Source organism: Aulostomus chinensis, chromosome 8, assembly GCF_037954235.1.
Source record: "Aulostomus chinensis isolate RoL2024-O1b breed Wild chromosome 8, RoL_Achi_v1.0, whole genome shotgun sequence".
Classification (NCBI taxonomy): Eukaryota; Metazoa; Chordata; class Actinopteri; order Syngnathiformes; family Aulostomidae; genus Aulostomus; species Aulostomus chinensis.
In genome coordinates, this window is record NC_141327.1 from 28962992 (window position 1) to 28979783 (window position 16792).

Here is a 16792-nt window from a genome sequence, read left to right on the forward strand (position 1 = left end):
CTATTTAAGACTGATTTTTTCATTTCAGGTTAACTATTTTCTGTTTATATGTTATTATTTTTTACAACATCTGTAATACTTTTTTGTTGTTTTTGATTGTCAACCTAATTTGCTCCAGATGGCTTGTTTTTGTGACGACAAGTTAACAGCTTCAATAGCATTTTGTTACTCACTGATTCTGTACCTATGGGCCGCCTTGTTTCATTGGTCCTGTGTGTGTGTGTGTGTGTGTGTGTGTGTGTGTGTGTGTGTGTGTGTGTGTGTGTGTGTGTGTGTGTGTGTGTGTGTGAGGGAGTCCTGCTTCTCTATGATGTGCTACAGTGAGCGTATCGGGGGAGTCAGTCAGCTTCTCCAGGTCTGAATCTTTTGCTCCTCCTCGTACTGAGACGCTTGAACTTGCGTGTGAGGTCTTCAGTCCCTCCTTCAGCTGAGAACACTGCCCTCTGCTGCCCTGCAGAGCTTGGAAGTGCTGCTGCATGTTCTGTAAATGTAAAGAGGATTCTTTCCACGAGTCACCGTGTGGCCCATTTCCCATTGAATGATGTGTGTTTCTATTTTTGTTTCTGTCTGATGATGGAGGAAGCTGCAAATAAGCTGTTGGGACCGTCCACAGCTTCTCCTTAGCGCCAGAGTACAGGCACCACATCATGTGGCCTTTATTTGAATTCATCTGAAGGGTTCTACTGTGACTGCGAATCTTTCGTCCTTGAACGTACAGCAGCCGAGCAGAAGAGAGAATGTAAATAAGAGCAGATAAGAACAGCTTGGAGAGTGTTGGCCGCTCAGATATTAGAGACGATGTTGCTACAGCATCCTTGAGGAAGGGAAAGAGGGAAGGGACAAAACACCGGTGTCCAATTATAAGACAAAAATCAAACAGAACTACAGAAATAAATCGAGTGAACCAACACTCGAACCTTGAGGGACGTGGAGGGAGCACCAGCTGTTGTGCTGCTCCTGGAGGTCAGTTGGTGCGACTCTGAATTCCTGAGATTATTTGACACGACTCGCGTGTGCCAATTATATTCACGTGCACTACAATAGGTTGCAGTGGAAATTTTAATCTGCATTCAGTGTATCCTTGGAAGTCACATATTTGAAAGTAGCAGACAGATGATAAAATATTCCGTGTCAAAGTGTTCTGTCATATCCTCAATTTCCGACTTCCAGTCCACATGCGCCAACATTTAGCCTCAATATTCCTGGCGCACACATGCAGAGATCTAATTTGACAGAGGAAATCAATAAGTTATTACGAGCTGCAACTGTTGGGCTTCCAGAGAAAAATCTGTATTGACAGTTGAGAAAACAGCAGGCTAACAAAGCATCATTCAGAATGACAATCTGTTATCAAAGAAGATGCAGATGTGTTGTGTTCCTCGCCATGCACGCGGTGACACACTGCAGCTGCACGCACTTCTACAGAGGAATGCAGAACAGAGGATTAGAACACAAGCACGTTGCAGGCACGCTGGGCGCTGCAGGAGACTGGGAGGCTGTCAGAGCTGCCCAGGAAACAGGGAGACCAACCTTGAGGGGACACCAGGAACTCGTTTGTCGGGACAGATTGAAAACATTCTTTACTATTTGGTCTACAGTTTTTGAACATCATGTCAAAGTCACGGTTAAAAGCATGTTTTGGACGCACGGCTGGAAGATAAGATAAACCTTTAATCGTCCCTCGGTGGGGAAATTGGCAAAGGCTTCAGTTCACAGATGAAAACTGCTGTGACAAGTTTTCATGTTTTGGCTGCCAGGAAACTCCAAAAGTCAAAATTGAGGGGAAAAAAAGGGTCAAAATTTCTATTTGTCAGTGAGTTAAGATCTAAAGAATCTGTTCATGATGGGCAACCTTGCATTCTGCTGTTGTAGTTGCACCACTAGCCACAAGGTGGCAACAGAAGCTATTTATATATTACATCAGTTAGTGTCTCAGTGTCCCCGTGCCTCTCTGACATCTGACTCTCTGACCGACCTTGACCCCCTTGTGCAATGGGCCTGAATGAAACGAGGATTTTGAAACATGAACCCATAAAATGGATTGTCCGTGTTGTCTCTTGCTATTCAGTGTCATGGCCTTCCTCGAAAGATGGATATGCACCAGTCTGTCTCCGTCAGTATGTCCACGTCTCACCTGCCCGTCTCCTCCAGAAATGGTGGCGAAATCAGTGGTTGCACCTGAGAGGTGACGTCCATCAAGTGGACAGAGTTTACCTGCTGTAACTTGCCGTCAGGGAGCACCAAACTTCTCATTCTTAGTGTCTTTTTGTCTTGGAAACATTGAAGGAACGATGCTGGTTTCAAAGGCACGAACATTCACATCACATCCAGGCGACTTAGATGAGGGTTGAGTCGGAGCAGGTGGAAGTTAAAGAGAGAGAGGATGGAGGGATGAACAGCTAAAGGGTTGGAGGAATGTATGAGGTGGACACACGCGCGCGCGCGCACACACACACACACACACACACACTAGGACCAGGAATAATTCAGCAGGACAGAAGTGCTACTAGTACTGCATCTGACCAGCAGGGGGCAGGAGAGCGCTGCAGTCTGATGATGGTGGAACTGCTGAAACTGAGCGGAGAAGACGAGTAGAAGGAAAGAGTCTTGATCTCCTCTGACAGCGGTCGGCCTGTCCATCAGACATCCTTAACAGAGTCATGATGTCACATTGCGGCTGCTCGGCACCTGACAGCCACCAGCCTTGACGGTGTATGTGTCAAACACACATACTTTGACTGACACACACACACACACACACACACACACACACTTTTGTCAATGAAGGCTCTCAGTGGATTCTGGGTTGACACCACCAGTGAGAGGTTTCACTGGGCTAAAACTATCAGTCTATTAGCGACTACGTAGCTGACAGCGGAGCGAGCAGATGAGCGTCCATCATGCAACACAATCAGGGTTTGATTCAGTTTCTCTGTAAGAGGTCAGGTTTTACCACCTCAGACGACATTTTAACAACTCCTCAGAAAAGCGCCACAGTTTCGTCGACACACCGCTGACTTCAGCAGACTACATGCAACCACATCCCCTTCCTCTCCATGTCTTCGGCCTGTTTCCTATGTTGGCCTGTCCTCTCCGGGTCATACGCCTGCCCTTGTGTGCCAGAGGCACCAGATGGCCCATCCACAGGAAGCGGCCTGCCCACGGGTCTTCCTACCCCGGCTATACAGCACCCACCCTGATACCCACTGCGCACCTCAGACTGGACTAATGAATTACTATGGAGACGTACAAGTGTTTTATACACGTTAGCCATGCTGTTTTCACTACTGTCATGAAAGAATTGCAATAAAAGCCAAGCAGCAGAATTAGAGGATCAAATATTGCAAGAAGAATATCCAGATAAAACTATTTAATTATATTTTTATCTCTTTGGATTCATATTGACCTTTACTTTTTATCCATTTAGCTAAAAGCTTCTCAGTTAGCAAATTAAATCCTCTGGTAGGAGTTTGATTTGTGACACTGGCTCGGTGCTTTAGTGTATTTCAGTCATTAAAATATTATTGTTTCAGTTGAAACATGAAAGACTGGATTAGCTTTTTAGGTTTTCACCATTTCCCCAACACGTCTTAAAAATAAAATAGGGCTATAATCGAAAAAAAACATTATATTCTTTCATAGTAATTTAATGACGATACTGTAGCATCGATACACGCGAGGAGGAGGCGGCTTCAGCGGAGAGGAATGTACTTCCCCATCAGAAGCCTTTACACACTTAAACAGCCATTTAATATTTTCCCGACGGGTCATCCCAGCGCTTCGCCCTGCACGTGCAGAGGTGGCGTGGCATCTCTTTCAAAGTGCTCTTGCACAGGAACTGCTGAGCTCCATCAAGTGATTCTGTGCATTTACGACCGCCGCAGCAGCTGTGAAGACGCCAGCAAATGTCAATGTCACCGGCCTCGACCTCCATCTGTCTCTCTGACTCTCGTCCTTTGCATCGCTGGAATTGTTGCAGATGACGAGAAATTACTGAAGCTACACATAAGTATCAGCTTTGTAGACCTGCTGACCCGATACCGGTGAGCGTGTTACGTCATTTCCTGCCTGTAATCCTGTCGCTGTGTTGTTCGACTCTCTCAATCCTCCCTCAGGTGTACTGCTAACTTAATCGCTTTCAGCACCACTGTATACGACGTTTTGGTGTCATACAGAGGTTTCTGTCACTTAAGTCTTTAGCAGGACTTTGCTCTGAAATTCCTCGTTCTATTTGCCACAGGTCCGCTAGCTCACCTTAGCATACTCGCTATGGCCGCCCTCTCTCTTTCCGCCTCTCCCCCCACCTCTCCCTCCCTCTCCTGCTCCCTGTGCCAGATGTTTAGTTACTCCTCTGCCTCCTTTAGTGATAATGGTACGTGTAATAAGTGTAGTTTGTTAGTAGTCCTGGAGGCGAGGCTTAGTGAGTTGGAGACTCGGCTCCGCACCATGGAAGCTAGCGCTAGTCCTCTACCTTCAGGAGCTGCTCAGTCCACCTGAGCGGGTGCGGAGCCACCTAGCCTAGCCACCGCTAGCAGCTCCCCCGCAGCTCCCGAGCAGCCGGGAACTAGCCAGTCCCGCTGGGTGACATCACGAGGGAAACCTAGACGCAGTAAGCCCGTGTTTGCCCATCAACCCCTTCATGTTTCCAACCGTTTCCCCACTCAGCGACACACCCGCTGAGAGTGAAACTCTTCATGTCGGCTCTGTTGCTCGCAGCCCCGCTGTGAAGCCGACATTAGTTATTGGCAGTTCTGTTCTTCGCAACGTGAAGGTGGAGACTCCAGCGAGCATGAAGTGCAGCCCAGGGGCCAGAGCGGGCGACGTTGAGGCAAATCTAAAGCTGCTGGCAAAACGTGAGGTTAAATACAGTAAGATTGTGATACATGTCGGCGCTAATGACACCCGGCTTCGCCAGTCGGAATTAACTAAAGTTAACATGGCTTCGGTGTGCAGCCACGCAAAAACAATGTCGGACTCCGTAGTTTTCTCTGGCCCAATTTAGCGAGTGACGACATGTTTAGCCGCATGCGTTCATTCCATCGCTGGATGTCCAGGTGGTGCTTAGATAACAACGTGGCTTACATAGACAATTGGAGCTCCTTCTGGGGAAAGCCTGGTCTGATTGGGAGAGATGGCGTCCATCCTACTTTGGATGGTGCATCTCTCTAATCTAGGAACAGAGGCCAGTTTATTAGCAATACTAATCCCTGACAAGCACCCAGAGTTCAGACCAGCAGGCAGAGCTGCAGGTTAGCACGCCCTCTGCTGGTTCCTTGGTGTTGTCACCCACCCAGCCTATAGAAACTGTGTCTGCCCCGAGGCTGTATAAGCCTGCACCCAAATCTGGAGGAGTAATTTATAGCAACTTAGTTCAAATTAAAACCACTGCTCCAGCAAATCAACCCAGTAAAACTATTAAATGTGGTTTGCTTAATACTGGATCTCTTGCATCCAAGTCTCTCCTAGTGAACGATTTAATTACTAATTATCAGATTGGTGTATTAGCACTCACTGAAACCTGGGTGCAGCAAGATGAGTATGTTAGTTTAAATGAATCTTCCCTTCCTGGTTACATTCGCTACCATGTACCTCGTACCACTGGCAGAGGAGGAGGAGCTGCAATCTATCAGTCAAATTTGGTGCTGAACCCTCGACCTAACAGTTCATTTAACTCATTTGAGAGCCTGACTGTCAGCTTCTCCCTCCCAGACTGGAAAGCAGAGAAACCACTCTTACTTGCTGGGGTGTACCGTCCTCCTGCACCTTATTCTGAGTTCTTAGAAGAACTCCCTGACTTTCTGTCTAACTTGGCATTGAACTCAGACAAAGTCATTCTAGTGGGTGACTTTAACATCCATGTGGACGTCAATGATGATTCTCTGGCCACTGCGTTTAAGTCGCTTCTTGATTCTGTTGGCTTCTGTCAGAGGGTAAACAAACCCACTCACTCTTTTAATCACATCCTTGATTTAGTGCTCACTTATGGAATAGAAGCTGACCGCATCATAGTTCTTCCTCAGAACCCTGTCTTGTCTGATCACTCCTTAATTACATTTGAATTTACTTTAACAAATTATATCCTACCTGGGAAAAGTCCCGCTTCAGTAGATGTCTATCTGACACTGCTGTTTCTAGATTTAGGAGCTTATTCCAGCAGAACTTGCTGCCACACCTTGTAGTGATATAATGGGCAGTTATGCTGATTCCACCCCCACCCAGGTAGACTATCTTGTGGACAGCACTGCAGCAGCACTCCTTGGGACACTTGATGCCGTAGCTCCCCTGAAGAAGAAGGTTATCAACCAGAAAAGAATAGTTCCCTGGTACAGCCCAGAGCTGCGTGCCTTAAAACAGAAGACCAGACAACTGGAAAGGAAGACACATTCCAGCCAGCACGAGGAAGTCCGCCAAGCCTGGAAGGAGAGTTTATTAATATATAAAAAGAACTCCGTAATGCCAGAAGCGCTTACTACTCGTCCCTGATAGAAAAGAGTAAGAACAACCCCAGGTTCCTCTTCAGCACCGTGGGCAGGCTCACCAAGAACCATAGTGCTGTTGAGCCATGCATCCCCCAACTCTCAGCAGTAACGACTTCCTTTCTTTCTTTACTGAAAAGATTGTGAACATCAGAACAAAGATTGCCAGTAATGGAGGACAGACTACAGTCCCCACAGAAGCACCTCCCAGACTTGGTGAATACTTGGACAGCTTCTCCCCCATCGACCTGTCAGAATTAACTTCTGCAGTCGGTTCCTCCAAGTCAGCCACTTGTCTGCTGGATCTGGAAGACTACTTAAGGATGCCTTCCCTCTAGTCAACACTTCTATATTAAATCAAATTAATCTTTCCTTAGTCACAGGTTGTGTGCCACAGGCCTTTAAGGTGGCTGTCATCAACCCTTTACTTAAAAACCTTCTCTTGACCCAGATGTATTAGCCAACTATAGGCCGATATCCAACCTCCCCTACATCTCCAAGATCCTTGAGAAGGTTGTCCTGGAGCAGCTACATGAACATCTGCACAGCAACGAGCTCTTTGAAGCCTTCCAGTCTGGATTCAGGGAACACCATAGCACTGAACCAGCACTGGTCAGAGTCTCTAATGATCTCCTTATAGCTTCAGACAGAGGTCTTGTCTCTGTGCTTGTCCTTTTGGACCTCAGTGCTGCATTTGACACCATCGACCACAGCATCCTGCTACAGAGACTAGACCATGAAACTGGGATTAAAGGAACTGCCCTAAAATGGTTTAAGTCCTACTTATCTGACAGGTTTCAGTTTGTTCATGTTAATAATGACCATTCTGAGTATAGCAGAGTTACATATGGTGGACCACAGGGTTCAGTTTTAGGACCGATTCTCTTCACTCTTTACATGCTCCCATTAGGTGACATAATCCGGAAGCACTCGATCAACTTCCACTGTTATGAGGACGACACACAACTTTACTTGTCGATGGAGCCAGACGACACAAGCCAGTTTACTCATCTGCAAGACTGCCTGAAAGACATTAAATCCTGGATGTCTTCTAACTTCTTAATGCTCAATTCAGATAAAACTGAGGTAATCATTTTTGGACCTAAACACCTCAGGGACACACTCTTGAATCGGATCTCTACTCTAGATGGCATCACCCTAACTTCGAGTACAACTGCAAGGAACCTTGGGGTCATTTTTGACCAGGACCTTTCCTTCAGCTCCCACATAAACCATGTGACCAGGACCGCCTTCTTCCACCTGCGAAGTATCGCTAAGATTAGGAATATCCTTTCCCAGAGTGATGCTGAGAAACTGGTGCATGCATTTATCACTTCTCGGCTGGACTACTGCAACTCTCTCTTGTCAGGATGTCCTAAATACTCCCTAAAGAGTCTCCAGCTGGTCCAGAACTCTGCAGCCAGGGTTTTGATGGGAGTTAAGAAGAGAGAACACATCTCTCCCACTTTAGCTTCTCTCCACTGGCTTCCTGTAGGATCTAGAATCGACTTCAAAGTCCTTCTGCTGACTTATAAGGCTCTCAATGATAAAGCCCCATCCTATTTGAAAGAGCTCATTAGTCCCTACTGTCCGACCAGAGCACTCCGCTCCCAGAATGCAGGTCTGTTAGTGACTCCCAGTATCAATAAAAACAGACTGGGAGGTAGAGCCTTTAGTTACCGGGCTCCTCTACTGTGGAACCAGCATCTCTCCATGGGTCAGCGAGGCAGACACTTTAACTACGTTTAAGTCCAGGCTGAAGACCTTCCTTTATGACAGAGCCTTCAGTTAGGACTGGTTCAGGTAGCTCTGAACCATTGATAGCTATGCTGCTACAGGCTTAGACTGCTGGGGGACACATCAGGTTACATGGAGCCCTTCCCTCCTCTCCTCTCCTCTCCCCCTCTCTCCTCCTCTCCTCTCCTCTCCCCCTCTCTCCTCCTCTCCTCCCTGCACATTTTTGGAACTGTCACTACCACTACTTGTTGCACTTTGTAGTTTGGCCTTGGTGTCTCGCAGTCTCTCTGTGTTTCCACAGATCCACCAGAGCCCCAACCGCCGCCTGCATCGCCGCCCCCCCCTCTTATTCCCTACTGTCACACCGGCCTGCGCTCCCCTTCCATGAACCAGTCTGCCATCCAGTCCCCCATCAAGCTGGCTTGCTCTCCCTGCCTCCCCTTCCAGAAGCTTCCTTCTTCAGCTGTTATTAACATTTCCATGTTTCCTCCATTCTGTGTTATAAACTGTTTTCTTGTCTGTAACAACATCTCCTGCACGTCTGTCCCTCCTGGTGAGGGATCCTCCTCCCCTCCTCACCCTGAGGTTTCTCAGATTTTTCCCTGTTAAAGGTTTTCTATGGAGTTTTTCCTCAGTCGATGTGAGGGTCTAAGGGCAGAGGATGTTGTTATGATGCCATGTGAAGCCCTTTGAGACAAACTGGTGGTGAAAACGGGCTCTACAAATAAAATTGCCTTGCCTTGCCTTGCCTACAAATGCAGACTGTTAAAATCAGAAGCGTGATGATGGAATCACGAGAAAACAATGGAGGAAAGTAGAAGAATATGATGGGAAAAGTAGAAGAATGGAGGACAAGAGGACAGCGTGTTTGCGTGAGTGTTCCAATGGCTGACATTTGAGCTGAGACCAGATTGGTGCTTGGAGCTCAGTCCCATCCCTTCTGGCTCTTTGTCAGCTCATTTATAGAAGCGAGAGACCGGCGAGAGCGAGGAAGCTGGCAGAAAGAGAGTAAAAGGTTAGAGTAGATTAGAAGAACTGTGAGCTTGGGGGGGGGGGGGGGGGGCAGGCTGCAAAAGTTTAGTTTATTTGAGTTCTTGAAAACAAGTGAGAGAGGGAGAGAAGTGGTGTGAATCTCATTTCAGAAAGGATTCCATCTCTATTCTGGAGTCGTTTTTTGGATCAAGGTGACAGATTTGCCTTTGAGCGACAGCGTTGAGCGGAGACGAGAGACGGGCCGGCCCGCGTCAGCATGAGAATCAACTTTAAAGCTGCGTGAGGAAGCTCCTGTCGATGATCCCATGTTCAAGGTAGCTGCCATCAAAATACTCTAATTGGCGATCGATAGGCGACCTACAGGTCGTAAGGGTAGAAAGGAAAACATCATGTTATCAGCCTGGAAAGCTGGATGACCTCCAGGAGGCTTGGGGTCAGTGAACACCAGCATGTGTACACGACAATCAGCTCCTCGCTAGGCAGGTCGCTAACAGGATAGCATCCAGGAGATGGCAGTCGTGCGGTGACCAAAAAACAAAGGCTTTGAACTTGTAAGTGTTCTTTTTATCTCACCAGACCGTTGGCCCGGATGTGACTGAAGGTGGAGGGTGCGGAAGTGAAAGAGGACAGCAACAGAGGAGGGAACGGTCTGCCAGAGCTGGCCTATCACCTCCAAACTGTTGAGGAAATGAACGATAGGTACAAACTTCATGCAGCTTCTCACGTGTGCCATAAAACTGCACATGTGGCATAATGAATAATACATGCACACAGATGTTGAGCTGTCAGCTCACTCATATCGTATATAATGTTTACCATGACAGATGTTCAATGAAATGAACACACACACACGAGAGAGAGAGAGAGAGAGAGAAGTGCTGAGCTGTTGACTGGCAGTCAGTAAAATGCAGTGCTGCTGAGTGCAGAGCATTCTCACCACTTGGCTCACCAGCTTTACTGCAAAGCACCATTTGACCCAGTGCGTGTGCGTGTGCGTGTGTGTGTGTGTGTGTGTGTGTGTGTGGCTTGTGCACGCATGAGTCCAGGTAGGCCAGGTGTGTAGGTGTTGATGAGTCTGCACTTGGCAGGATTTGTTCTCTTTGTTGGAAAAATTTTGCTTAAATGTCCATTGAAGTTCCACAGTGAGTTGAGGGTGCGATAGAGCCAACAGAGGAAAAATAAATGAAAGGGGAGGAACATGATGACAAGCCTTCCATCCATCCATCCATCCATCCATCCATCCTCACTCTTCCGAACACACCAATAACTGGAAGGCCCTTGGAGAGCTCACACCTCCACCAAGGAGGCTCTGAGGGTAGGGAGCAGTAATATCTTATCATCAAAACTGAATCATAAGTTTTCATCCCACCCACCAATGTTCGCATTTCCAGCTCACCGTTCCAGACCAGGATCCATACATCTCGAAGACTTTAATCCTGATCTCTCCATGTAAAATACCTGACCTCAACGAAACATGCTCTCATTTTTCAGAGGTATTGGCTGTTACAGCAAAAATGTTTTTCTCAAAAACATTCTTTTTTCAAGCCTTTCATACGTCCAGAACTGGAAATGCACCATTGTGGTTTTATCTCTCCATGATGTCACCCTGTCACAGCGACCCTGACCACCGACAGGCTCCCAGTGGACGCTTGTGCCAAATTTGAAGACATTCGCCACGATCCCGTTAAGAGGAATGGGATGGACGGACAACTCACAGGCGTAAAACCCCCGGCCCCCGGCTGCCACTGGCCGAGAACAGACGTCCTGCTACAAAACGAACGCGCTCGTGATCGCTTTACCGTCTGAGCAGCGGGAAATTCACAGGTTATAAATACACAGAGGGCTGCTGCCTAATTCTTTCCACCAGATAAATGATTATCAGCCTCTGTTATACATTATCACATCATCATAAACAGCCACAAACGGGCTCTTAAGCACCGAAGCGCTTGCTGATCACAGCTCTTGCTAGAACAGATGTTTAACTCTCCCACCAGGCACAAATCACAGACAGAAATCTCTGTAAACACACAAACATCACTATCTTTGGGCTCACATCTCATCCATTTTTGAGATGCTCACAAAGTCTCTTCAGGGCGAGCATGAAAACGATCCTCCAACGGCCACCAGGTAAGTTTACAACAGCACATGGAGGTAAACGCTGATGTTCAGGGCCTGCAAATATGTTGACACGTTTGGAAGTAAATTAATATCATATGAAAACCTCCATGACCTCCGATGGGTTTGCAAAGCGTCTATTTATCTTCAGCCCAGTGTTTTGCTGGAACTGTCAGATAGACTGTGGATAGTGCGCTGGTCAAAACAAGCTAACAAGCTACAAGTTAGCCGAATAGCAGGCTATCGCTCCCTCTGCTGCTCCCTCTGAAGTGCTCCACGCAGATATTCCATACATGGAGGTGTAATAGATGGACATTCCTATCAACCTCTGGGAGCATTCGCTGTGTTTAATGTGAGAAACCCAATGTCAAACATCCGTATGGAAACAAGACAATCAGGAAGTGGAGACATTTCTCAAAGGATTTTCCTTCACGTGTTCATGGGCCTCCAGACCCATCAATGTTTACATGTCTGAACCTGTACAAAGATGAGTTTTCTCATTATACTTTACATGACTAACACTGGGGTGGCACGGTGGAGCAGTGGCCAGCACTGTGGCCCCCCAGCTAGAAGGTTGTGGGTGGAGCCCCGGCTGGAAATGTGACAACCTGGCAAACCACAGTGGAGCCGATGACAGAAACGTGTGTCCAGTTGGATGTAATAACTCTGGCTGCCAGGAGAGGGCAGCAGACACACTGCACTGCAGATTTAAGGTCTGGACATATTTTAAGGGCAGCACGGAGGTGCAGTGGTCCTCGCTGTTGCCTCACAGCAAGAAAGTTCCGGGTTTGAGCCCCGGCTGGAGCACGGGGTCTTTCTGGGCGAGTCTCCATGTTCTCCTGTTCCTGCTGGGTTCTCTCTGGTACTCCAGCTTTCTCCACAGTCCAAAGACATCAAGAGGGACCAGGTTAATCCAGACTCTAAATTGACCGTAGGTGTGACTGGGAGAGCCAATGGTTGTCTGTCTCTATGTGTTGGCCCTGCCATGGACTGGTGACCTGTCCAGGGGGAAGGCTGCTGGGATAGGCTCCACCCCCACCACCCTCAACAGGAGAAGAGGTAGAAAGTGGATGGATGGATGGCTACCATTTGCAAAGCAACAAGACCAGCCTCTTAAAATGCAACATTTGTCTTCTCTGTCAATCGCAGCCCTTTTCTGTCCATGTTGTAAATCATTTAAAAATGTAAAGTGATTATTATTTATGGAATGGAACACACAACAGCGAACCGACATCTCCCCTTTCTCATGTAGCAGGACATTGTAGGCCCCCCGTGTGCCGTCCCATCTGCAGTAAAAGCTTCCCCGCCGCACCGCAGAGCTGCCGGACTCCAGTGGAAAGGGTAGACGGACAGATGGACGGACAGCAAGACAGACGCACACACATGGAAGACGTTGGAGCAGCATGAGTCTCACATTTAATTATCAGCTCAACAGTCACTGTGTTATTAAACAGAAGAGAAGATTTGATAGAGGAGAGAGAGAGAGAAGGAGGGAGGGAGAGGGAGCGAGAGAGACTGGTGGGCAGATGTACGTACATACGTTGGCGAGCGCAGTGCAAACAGCGACTTGGCCAGCCCTCAGAGGTTGTGCTAAACCTGCCTCTGATCATGGAACCAGTGCCTTCGGGACCTGTGGCCTCCTCAGCCTGCTGGTTCTGACAGGGTCTCCGTTTGACGAAACCAAAAACTTTACACAAAAAACAAGGCAACTGACAAATTGGAAATAATCCTTCCATTGTCATCTTCCGCTTATTCCTACACATCAAGGGTCGCAGGGGGGGTGGAGCCTATCCCAGCATCTATAGGCGAGAGGCGGGGTTCACCCTGGACAGGTCGCCAGTCCATCGCAGGGCCAACATACAGAGACAGACAACCATTCACACTCACAGTCACACCTACGGTCAATTTAGAGAATCAATCAGCCTCGTCCCCAATTGATGTCTTTGGACTGTGGAGGAAGCTGGAGTACCAGAGAGAACCCAGCAGGAACAGGGAGAACATGGAGACTCACACAGAAAGATCCTGTGCCCGAGCCGGGACTTGAACCCGGAACCTTCTTGCTGTGAGGCCACAGTGCTGACCACTGCACCACCGTGCAGCCCTGGAAATAATCAACCAAGAGAAAAAAGAATTTTTGAGTTCCATTTGGCCATAAATACAGAATCTGTAGATTGTCTGACCTCTGTTATCAACCCAATCAGGAGGGTAGCGCTGCCACGGAGGGGCGGGGCCTATTGAATGGTTTGGGATGGAAGTGAATTCCCAAAACACAAAAAAATGAAGTGTAGTTTGCCGTGTGGTTTAAATGAGCTCCTATCAGCTACACACTCATGACATGTTTAAAGCAACATGCTACCCGTTAGGACAAAGAACGACTACAACATTGTAAAGTATCAGGGTTTGTTTTTTCTGATATGGCGTTAGTTTTCCTGCATACGCACCTGGAGGAGCCGGAGCTGGAGGCACGCAGTCGGACATCTTAACGAGCCGTTTCACAAATACATCGTAGAAGAAGAAGAAAAAACAGCAAAGTTCAAACTGAGCACAAAACCAAAAAAACTGAGAAAATACGTGTCGAAAATGACAGAAGTGACGACCAAGCCTCACGAGGAGGGTCTCCCTTTGTAGCATTAGCCAGCGTCCATCAAACCACATTTGTGATACGCCATCAATTTGTCTGAACGCAGAAACGTCATGAACTTAGACAACAGGGCCCCTGAGGCCGTGTTTCTGCCACACTCAAAGAAACACCCTCCCCCCTGGCTTACTATGGTACATCCTGGGCCCCCCTCCTCTATTCAAGACTTGGAACGCCCTCATTTCCTGTTAGACAGCTGGACCACAGGAAGTCTGCCAGCAGGTGATATACAGGTAGAAACAGACCAAATACTTGATGGCTACAAATACTTGGAGATTGAGTGTGTTTTCTGGAGGATGCTTGTTTCGACTGGTTGTGATTAAAGTGAGCATGTGTCCCTCTAAAGTTCTGACACAAACAGAAACCTCAAATCATTGATTTGTTTGCTAGCGCCTGCTGATGCTGAATGCTAGCGTTAGCCTCAGCTACACGCAGGTGAAGCTTGAGCACGGGGGAAGTTGTGTAACAATGGCAACGTTTTACACATTAATAGGATTATCAAGCCTTTTCTAAAGAAGCAACTACTTTGAAGAGGGTGGTTGCAGGAGGTTTTTGTCGAATATATTATTCATGCTACAGAGTAGCCTGAGTACCATGTATGGGTGTGTTTCTTGCTCTTGAAGCCAAGCTCAGTTTGTCAGACGTGCTGGAAGCCTGACCATAAAGCACCTGGACAGTTGTACCTGCTGCAAAAGTATAAATACCCCTCTTAACCGTGTAATCGGAGTACAACTCAGTAATGGGGTACAGAGTGGACTCGGCCTGGTCCTAACCTCCGTCTCAGCTGCTCACTCCAACGACCACCTTATTGGAGTGCTGGTTACATGTCAGTGTCTCGTTAGCGTCCTTTACGCACGCATCCGTGCATGAATGTGTTCAGGTATGAAAAAGCATGATGAAACCACGCAACAGCCATTTCCATACATGAGGATTACACTGACACTTTGAGGTGTTGTTGTGTTCTTTTCCCCCTGGGCTCAGATGTTTTTGACTCAAAAGTTTGTTGGAATTTGCTCTCTCTCGTTTCAGTTTCTCCGTTCTTTTGTGTACGCGTTGCATCAGTGCACGTCCTCGCTCTGATGCCGTAACATGGAAGCAGTCTGTGTAAATCAGTGGGTCTTTAAAGGAACTGTCGCTGAATCAACTCGCTGGAGCCTGGAAGGATTGTAGTGCTGCGATGATCGGAAGGAAGATGGGATGATGAAGAGGGGATGGAGCGTGTCAAAGTCATAGATCATAATAAATATAAGTATCAATTCAACTACTTTCTATAGTGTTTAATTAATTAAAACTCTGATTACACTGTGATAGCTCTTCAGTCCTGCGCTCAGTACCAAGACTTGGGTAATTCCTACTCATAAGTGCTTGTTCATCGGATCGACCAAACCAGCTCATTTTACATTTTTTTTCCCAGTCATGCTTCCTCCCTCTCACTGGAGGACGATGAAGTCCGGAGGACGACTGCAGCTCTCCTGCGCCGTGATGTCAGGCAACTTCAGGTACGTTTTGTTCTCCGATTCCTGAACCGTAACACACAAAGACATTTCAAACTAAATATTGATCCTGATTCTCTTTGCTGAGCAGGACTAGTGTGCACCGAGGCTGGGTTCAGTCCTCTAGTCCCGTGTGAGAGTGAGAGGTTACCTTTAAAACACCGATAAGCTTGTTTGGGAGGTTTAATTGTTCTTGTGGAGGCCATTGATTTTCAGTCAACGCAACACAAATAAAATAGTTTTTTTCCAACGGTGGACTTCTAATGAAGCCAATCTCATTTGCGCTGTGTCAAGCGAAGCATTTCTCAGAGCGGCTGCTTGAAGACTTCTTCCCGTTTGTTGAGTGAAACAAACACAACGTCTTCCATGTTTTCCTTCAACTCCGTCTGTATGGAGACTTCAGCCTTTGTCTCTACGTGAGAGTCGGCTCTCAGTTCCGTCTTCGTGATCTTCTCACGCAACAAGCTGCTTTTCAAAGTAACTTAATGATGTTCAGGTACTGAAGCGGTCAAATATGTTGACGCCACTTTGGTTCCCTGTGTCGCCTCCCTGGTCGGGTGTTTGTACGTTAGCAACTGACTGTGCTTGGAGGCAAGAAGCAGGGCTTGAGGCTGTGTGTCCTGGCCTCTGCAGCAACATCTGCCAGCGGGGACAGCTGTTGGGATGTGTTCTACTCAGTGTCTGTCCGTCTATCCCTCTGTTTCTCGGGTTGGTCTGAAATCCTCATTTTCTGCTCATAGACATGAACAAACCCCTCTGGGTGCTCCAGCTGCATGCTTGGACAGCCATTCAGTAAACACTTCCTCCAGCAATGTCTTGGAGTGACCTTCCTGGTAAAAGCCTTGATGAGCTGAGCTCTCAGCCTGATGGAGCAGCATGGTCGCAGGCTGAAAGGGTGATGGAGATGGAGGACAAACAGCAATGAGCATTTTCTTTGATAAGGACTCTCTCTCTCTCTCTCTCTCTTTCTCTCTCTCTCTCTCTCGGGGCCTTTTTGTGAGTGATGGGCACTTGAGTGTTCATGAGTGGAATGTTACATGTAGCTGATACAAAAGAATAGGACATCAGTATCAATGACTGTCATTTACATTTTTATGGTAGCAAAGATACATAATCAGACTTTATGGACCAGAGATGCCAAATCCTTTGATAAAAGTATTAACCCTGATTAATATCAGGCTCTTTTTTTCCATGAAGCTTGCATACATCTCAGCTGGATTTCATCATTTCCCACAATTCTGCCTGGCACGACTTTTTTCCATTTCTCAGTTGCAGTCAGCAGGAGTGCGGTTACACACGCTGGTGCAGCTGAATCTCAGCCGTATTGAACGTGAAGATCG

General features: G+C 47.3%; 1 protein-coding gene and 1 long non-coding RNA gene across 3 annotated transcripts in view; both read left to right on the forward strand.

Moving 5' to 3' along the window:
* The first annotated feature begins 9390 nt into the window (after positions 1-9390).
* Positions 9391-10388, forward strand: LOC147258003 (uncharacterized). The gene is made up of 3 exons (XR_015117661.1): positions 9391-9520; positions 9783-9905; positions 10342-10388. It is a non-coding gene; the product is annotated as an uncharacterized LOC147258003 (long non-coding RNA).
* A 3804-nt stretch (positions 10389-14192) lies between these two features.
* The window catches only part of LOC147258004 (uncharacterized), a 57539-nt gene continuing 54939 nt past the window's right edge, over positions 14193-16792 (forward strand). The window contains exons 1-3 of one of the 2 annotated variants that reach the window (XR_015117660.1): positions 14193-14283; positions 14989-15303; positions 15374-15458. The gene's annotated coding sequence lies outside the window, so the exon portion shown is untranslated. Of the gene's footprint in view, positions 14284-14988; positions 15459-16792 lie in introns of those variants that run through there. The other variant, XR_015117659.1, reaches the window with a different exon arrangement.